Below are 7,668 nucleotides of genomic sequence, written 5' to 3'. Positions count from 1 at the left end.
AATTAGGTTGATTTTATTGAATTTTCGGAAAATTTAGGGTTGAGGGGGGTGAGTTCCATATGCGTTGAAGGGTTGAAGCTGTTTGAGGCAGTTCTTAGGGTTTTACACAACTATTTTTTACTGTAAAATGCCAGCTTTCGTACGTTTAAAAAAAATTTTTTCGTTATTCGTTAACGTTAGGAACTTCAGACTCATCGCACCTGTTGGATCTCACACTTCATGTTCGATAATGTATTTACCATGCGCTGCGTGTATCTTCATTGAACATCTCACACATTTTTGCATAGAACTTTCAAAATTAAAAGTCAAAGAATCGAAACTAAAATGTAGTAATTGTGAATTATCTTCTGTTAAAGCTTCATCGGCTTTGATGAACACACCCTCATCATATTTTATTTATTATTTATTTGCTTCATTGTACTTGTGTATTTGTGTCAGATAATTTCATTTCTATTCTTGTAATGACATTTTTCACAATTAGAACAAAAGCTACAGATTTTATTCAAAAAATGGTTAAAAACAGATTTGTAGCTCTTTTTGTGGTGAACAACTTGTGTCGATTCATTATTTTCATATCTCGTATCGTTTATCAAAAATTTGATTTTTCTATTTTTAATAGTATTATTTGCGAATAAGACAAATAGTACGCATCAAATCAAAAAGTGATTGACAATGAATTTGTAGATTTTTTTTGGGTGCACAATTTTTTTTTCGTATCTTACATAGTTTGACCGCAAAACGGAATTCTTTATTTTTCATTATTTTTTGTACGATCAAAATTTTCAAGAAAAATTAAAAAGCTATTATTATACTCTTGTAGGTCTTTCAAAAAGCAAAGTTTTTCTACTTGACTTTTTTCCTATCGTGCGTTGTTTGCCTGAGAATGTTCCTTTTCGTTTGTTTTTTTGGATTTTCAAAATGCTATAACTAAGATAGTTTTCTTTTTATCGGAAACAGTCATAAGGATCAATTGTTCGTCCTACTGCATAATACGAATAGCCGTCTTTAAAATTTCGAAATTAAAAAAAAGTGAAACTTCTTTAACTTTTTGAATTTTTGTCCAAAATGGCTGGCCAAGAAACTCGTTCTTTCTTTTTGCACTCTCGTAAAGTGAGCCAAAGCGTTATCCAACCCGAAAATTATGTCGAGAGTTATCGTGATCGCAAACATCAACAACGAGACATACAGACACCACCGTAAAAACGAATTTTGTTGGCTCAGGGGGCCTGAAAATGTCTACATTTGACGGGATCCCCAAAAGACATTTTCACATAAAACCAATACCTTCGAATTGATGGGAATAAAAATAGGTTATGGAAACTTATTATTATATTCATTAACAATGTGTTAACTTATTTGTCTGCATTAAGGGCCTATGCTACTAACCACAAAAACGACATGAGTTTTCTCTGGCTTTTGTCAATAATAATAAATTGTTATCACTGAAACTTTGAGAAATAATTCGAAGAATACGAAAACTGCCGCATGTGCATCTTTTTCTGAAAAAGTAGTTACTCCTGTTTCATCTATCTATTTTATAAAAGAAGGGTGTTTTTGTGCCCTATTTCATATTTTGTTGTTATTTTTTAAAGCTTCAATGAACAAAATTGATTATTATAGATAAAAAATGGTGGAAACTCATACAGCTCAAGGTGTGAATAGCACATGACCTTACTCTTTTTACCGAGGAATAAATACAGAAAATACTTTACAGAAAATCGTAAATTTAAACTTGGGTAAACCGTGTGGTAAAAGTCGATAATACCTTACAGAAAATCATAAATTTTATCTTGGGGTATCCTGCAGTGTTCGGACTGTGACGCGAAATCGTAAACCAAACATTGGATTTGTGTATCCATTGTAGAATCTAGAGACATTAAACCTAGCTATGTAAAGCGCCATAGTGTGTTTTATCACATAATTTCAAGGGTCTTTTCAGTACAACTCAAAATTTGAATTTTAACCATTCAAATTTACTTTAAAAGAGAAATCATTGTACAGAGAGATGAACTGCTGTAAATTTATTTTTATATTTTATGTTTTTAAATATATGCTTTTACTATTTTAAAAGTTTAATGTTTTGATCTATTAAGATTTATTGGATATCCTTTCCGACAATAGGGAAGTAGAAAATTCAAAAGACTTTATTATTAAATAGAAAAAGGATGTAAATTCAAACAATTCTATATATTTATTTATTTACTGTTGTATCTCTTAAAAATAAAATAAATTAATCAAGCAAAGCAAGTTCTGCTTTTTAAAATTCAACCTTAATTCATAAAGTTTTACCTGAAGTCGTAAAATACAACAACAAAATTAAATTTTACAAATGCCAAGTGGTTTTCCAGATTCTTAAAACCCATAGGGAAGCAAAACAAATTTCCTGATCGACGAATCCTGACATACTGTTCTAAATAATAAAAAAAACTGCTAGTCATTAATTCTCCACCAACCTTGGGTGTTTTAGCATCAATCACGTGCTTCCTTGGTTTTGAAACACTAACGAATTTTCTCTCTTCTTTGGATTATTTTAATTTCTTTCAAGTGGCAGTCCTACTAAAAACTGGAAGCCACGTGACTGGCTGTGAATCGGGAAAGCGTCCGCAACAGGTTTCCGAATAATTATTTGCAAGTCGAATAGTGGTTTGTTTTTTTTGTATAATAAATTTTGTGGTAAAAAGTCAAGTTCGTACCGGCATAAGAGCCGGTAGCCACGCTTCGGGGACACACGCACGAGGTTGGAAGTCACGGTCGTCCGGCCACGGGCGAATCAAAATCGCGGAAGGTGTGCGTGTATACGAGTGGGGACGACACGACACGAGCGACCGATCCTTCTGACGAAAAACAAAAACGGCGCGCATTTCACGGGGTATCGCGAAGAACTGAGCCACGGAATGGCAATTTCAGGTGCGCACGCGCACCTCTTAGAGAAGGAGCGAGCCCTCAAACATAGGGGTGTGTATGACGTCCTGCACTTCGGTTGCGACCGGACGCGCGCGCGCTCTCCCGGGTTTTAGCCCATTGTGCGTGAACTAGCAGTTTTCCACAGATTTTACGACCCCCACCACGTTTTCGTGCGTCACAGGCGAACTTCCCTTCCTATCCTGAGGATGAAGAACTGGTCCTGGGTGCATCCTCTTTAGTATTATATTCAAAAGTCGATTTTTATGACCTGGCCTTTGTAATCTTCATTACTGGAGTGTAAAAAAGTACTATTGGAGCAATAGCGATTTTTTTGATTAAAAAATGTGACCGTTGACGTTTCAACATTAATATTTTCATCATTGTTTTTTATTCTATTTTTAAATAAATGCAGTCCAAGCAGTTATATGCCGAGGGGTTATCCCTTACAAAATCATTTAAATTCCACAATCCCAAAATCTTCAAACATTTACAGTAGCGATTTAAGGTGGTTTTTTGTGCCAGAAATCAGACTTTTTATGACTGACATAAAACAAATATTTTAACGGGAAACATGATTCAAAAAAATTCAACGACTTTTTTTAAGCAGTAGGCAGTCACAGTAAGAAAAAGTTTGATTACAAATATCATTGTTTAAACAGTTATTTTTTGTAGGACTTTAAACGTGTTCATAATAAATCATGTTGATTCATTTATATGGCGTGACTGATAATATCATTTGAATCCTTAAAAAATATAAATTTTTTCCCAGATACCTGATCTGATGGATCTAACGAGATTTCAGAAAGAATCTTTTCGAAATTTGCAACGCTTTTTAAAAGCTTGAAAGATTTTTGATAGTGACTGATAGTGAAACAGATTTTCGAAGTAAATGACTACACGGTGCATACTCAAATCTTAGATATCAATTTCTATTAAATTCCTGTTTTCAATCATTTATCGGTCATTTAAATTTTACGTATATGATTCAATATGCGAAACTGAAAAAAATTATCTGAGCTGCTCTACATTTTAAAGCTTTTCATTTAAAATTAATACATACAAAATTAAAAGTTGCAAACACAATATTGTAAATAAGACTAAGTTCACATTGTAAATAATCTAACTTTATGAATATAATTTACGAAAGGTTCAAAATTATACGATAGCTTTTAATTAAAAACTTAATAATTAAAGAAGTCTAATTTAAAACTTTAGAAATGTAATTTTATGTAGCTTTAAATCCAAAATTCATAAGCCAGCCAATTTTTCCTTACTGAGGTTTGAAATTAAACAATTTTGATTCATTTATGCAAGGGTACTGAATGCCTCTAGTAATTCCAATATTTAAGTAAAAATCCAAGACCCTTATTACAGCACAATTTTAGATTGAAAATGTTTCCCATCGAATAACATAAAATTCATGTGCTTATTGAAAATTGCCCGACACTCTTTAATTTAAATATGTCAAAAGCCTTAATCTGCTCAAATAATTTTAACCAAACGTCCATAATTTAATGATTTTCAATACCAACTGACTATTTATCAATGAGATAATGCCAGCACTAATTATTTGAGCTCGTAGGTTACTGAATGTCATAATTTAAAAATCGACTAATTTCAAGTTTTTAGAACTAAAAAAACATTACACACACATATTGTAAAAAAAGTTTTTTAACCTCATAAAAATACTTCTCTTATTTCGAATTTGTCAACTCTGTTTTGATAAATATTACTTTAATGTGATCTTTATTTTGGTCTTCTCAATGATTTAATTTAATTTATTTTTATTTGAAATAATTTAATCAAAAGGTGTTGAAGAAAAGGCCATAACCTCAGAATTCAATTTCTTTACTTTACTTCACAAACAATACAATTAGAAATTTTCCCCATGTTTTGTCCCATTTTAAGTTTTTTTTCGTAAAAGTTGAAAATTTGTAGTACAAAATTTGATTTATCCAATTAATCAATTAATATTGTAAAAATGCATGTCATTAAAAAATTCTTTTTTACTATTTATAAATTTTCAATGAGCAAATCTAAATTATTATCATTGTTATTCTGCTTACTATCTATTAGATGTTACAGCCTTTTTCAAGCAGTCTTAAATAATAGCTTTTTTTTAAGTGTGTATAAAAAAAGATTTTTCTCCCTAGAGCTCCCTAGAGCAACTCTACTTTGGTGAATCAGCGAAGGATTCTGAACCTAAAATTAAATAAATAGTAGAAATTGGGTACTATCAAATATAATTCTTAATTGCGTTAGAATAGGATGTAAAAAATAACACCTAACTATTTGTTTACAAATTTATGTCACTGTTTATATTTTAATATATTCTTCCATTCCAACTATTGTCACATTTAATAAATATCACAACTGGGTCGCTTATTCGAGCCGTCGAGGCTACATAGAAAATCCACATGCCGATTGTTAAAAGGCTCATCCAAACGCATCTCTGTCTGCATGTAAATTTCAAGCTGAGTGACTGCAATCTCTGATCAATCAAATGTAAATAGACAGTGTGCTAAATTGCTTGTCGCTTCGTAGAAACGATTTCAAATTTGTTTAGAATTTATTTGTCAGAGTAGTCAATTCACCAAGGATTTTACAAAAATGGATGAATGACTTGATAAACGTGTACCGAAAAAATCTAGCTATTTGTGCCGAAATTTTGATACGCGTAGTCACGGCCTATATTAAATTAGTAAACAATATAAATTTTCATAAATCTGAAGAAAGGAACAATAAAGTTAGGAATATACGTTTAAAAGATGAAAGAGATTCTTGTTTTTTAATTACATGAGATTAATAAGACATTTAATGGTCTATACCCTCTGAAAAAAATTGCAGTTCCTTCTATTCGCAAAATTCAGCTCAAAGTTAACGTCGCGTTTGATACGACGCTGGGGAAAAACTATTAATCTTAGAACCGTGAAACTCGACAGCCGAATTTACTATTGCGAAATAGAGTTAGCTTAAAAACAATAGACTATTAGATTTTCTTTTTTTGATATTTTTCTCTTTTTCAAATAAAGAAAGGACTTTCTTAGTAATTTGCTTCTGAGTCTTTTTTCTTCTTCTGAAATTCATATCTTATTAGTTGAGGTAAAATTTGATGTCAGATTAAAAATACATTTTCTGCTTCAAAATAATCTCAAAGGTATTATTTCGCAGTAAACCCCTTGAATAAATTTTATCTTTAAATTAGATAAAAATTCTGCAGAACGTTTATGTGGCAAAAGATAAAATTTATTTTCCGAAAGATAAAATTTATCTCATGCAAATATATATATATGACACATGTGATGTGTCAAACAGTTCCGCCTAGGTTCACCGAAAAAATTTCCTCTATAAATTCGAAAATCCTCGCGGTATTCATTTTTTAAATCGTCTTACATTATTTAAATTATTTTAAACAAAAAATTATTCACTTACACTTACAGAATACATACGCTGAACTTTGTTTAGTTTATAGTGATTGTTTTTGAACCTAGACGCAGTTGTTTGACATATCGCATATATGTCAAATAAATATTTACGTAAAATAAATGTTATCTTTCGTCATATAAACGCGCCGCAGCGTTTTTATCGAATTTAAAGATCAAATCTATTCCTGGGGTTTATTGTGTTAAGAAACCTAAATTTTTATTAAAATTTATGCTAAACTGATAAAGATTACAATTCGATAATTTGTAATTTTTTAATAGTCTAAGATAAAAACTACTCGTCCCTTTACACATTTTATGTATACATTTTATATCTGATAGCAATTCTTGTAGTAAGAAAATAATGCATTGACCAAAATTGAAGACGTTCTTGCAAAATAATGTACAATTCCAACTCGATTTCAGATAATTTTAAGCTTGAAACCTGCTAGGCAAAACGTTGAGGTTGGAGAATATTTTTTTTTATTTGATCATTTTTCCTTTTTTCCGTAACCGTACTACAAAAGTGTCAGCCTCTTAGAAGCTACTCCAAAGTTTCCAATAAGTAAAAATCGCTGGAAGGGAAAGAGTGGATATCATGGGAAGAGGTCCGATATTCTTCATTGGTACTAACAGGCAGATGCTGTCTTCTGCTCGGACGGGATCGTGAATAGAAAAATAAAAATGGAGATAACAGACTATTTTTCTGGAATATTGATAACCAGATATATGCACATTTCACATATATGTGTTGTGACTTTTCCAAGCTTTAATCTGAAGCATTGATTCTGTTCATGCTTACCTGACTCACAAATGTACTTATGTCACACAACCAAGAATAATTTAAAAAAAACTAAAGCGCAAACAATATTTAATATTTTGCTAGGGTAAATATATTATTAGTGGGACGCTTAAACTTATACTACAACTTGTACTGCAAAGTAAATATGCGACATTTTTAGAAGTAAGCCACACAAGTTCAATCATTATCCTACTATGTTGTAGGTGAGCGACTTTACCCCCATTTTCGGTGCTTATTTTTGTTAAATATTCAAACATTAAATAGAAAACTAATTTTTGTGATTTAATTTTTTTCGAATAATCCATAAAAATAATTGATTAGATAGATTAAAATTGAGACTAAAATTTTTGAATATCTGAAATACTGCAGGGCGTATGTAATGTCTTTATGAATATGTCAGGTACTTGTATTTCGCAAAAAAAAAACTACACGTACCACAATGCGAGAATTTATGCTGGGGTACATATCAATGCAGCGTTGCTATATCCAATACGGGTTAGGTACTTCGATAAATATTTGTCGAACCAGTTCGTATTCGTG

General features: G+C 31.2%; 1 protein-coding gene across 2 annotated transcripts in view; it reads right to left on the bottom strand.

The window, feature by feature from the left end:
* The window catches only part of LOC117174442 (5-hydroxytryptamine receptor-like), a 554,399-nt gene extending 551,552 nt beyond the window's left edge, over positions 1–2,847 (bottom strand). For both annotated transcript variants that reach the window (XM_033363567.1, XM_033363568.1), the window contains exon 1: positions 2,454–2,847. The gene's annotated coding sequence lies outside the window, so the exon portion shown is untranslated. The remainder of the gene's footprint in view (positions 1–2,453) is intronic.
* Positions 2,848–7,668: the final 4,821 nt, after the last annotated feature.

The sequence above is a fragment of the Belonocnema kinseyi genome, chromosome 6, assembly GCF_010883055.1.
Source record: "Belonocnema kinseyi isolate 2016_QV_RU_SX_M_011 chromosome 6, B_treatae_v1, whole genome shotgun sequence".
Taxonomy (NCBI): domain Eukaryota; kingdom Metazoa; phylum Arthropoda; class Insecta; order Hymenoptera; family Cynipidae; genus Belonocnema; species Belonocnema kinseyi.
This window is presented reverse-complemented; position numbering and strand designations above follow the sequence as displayed.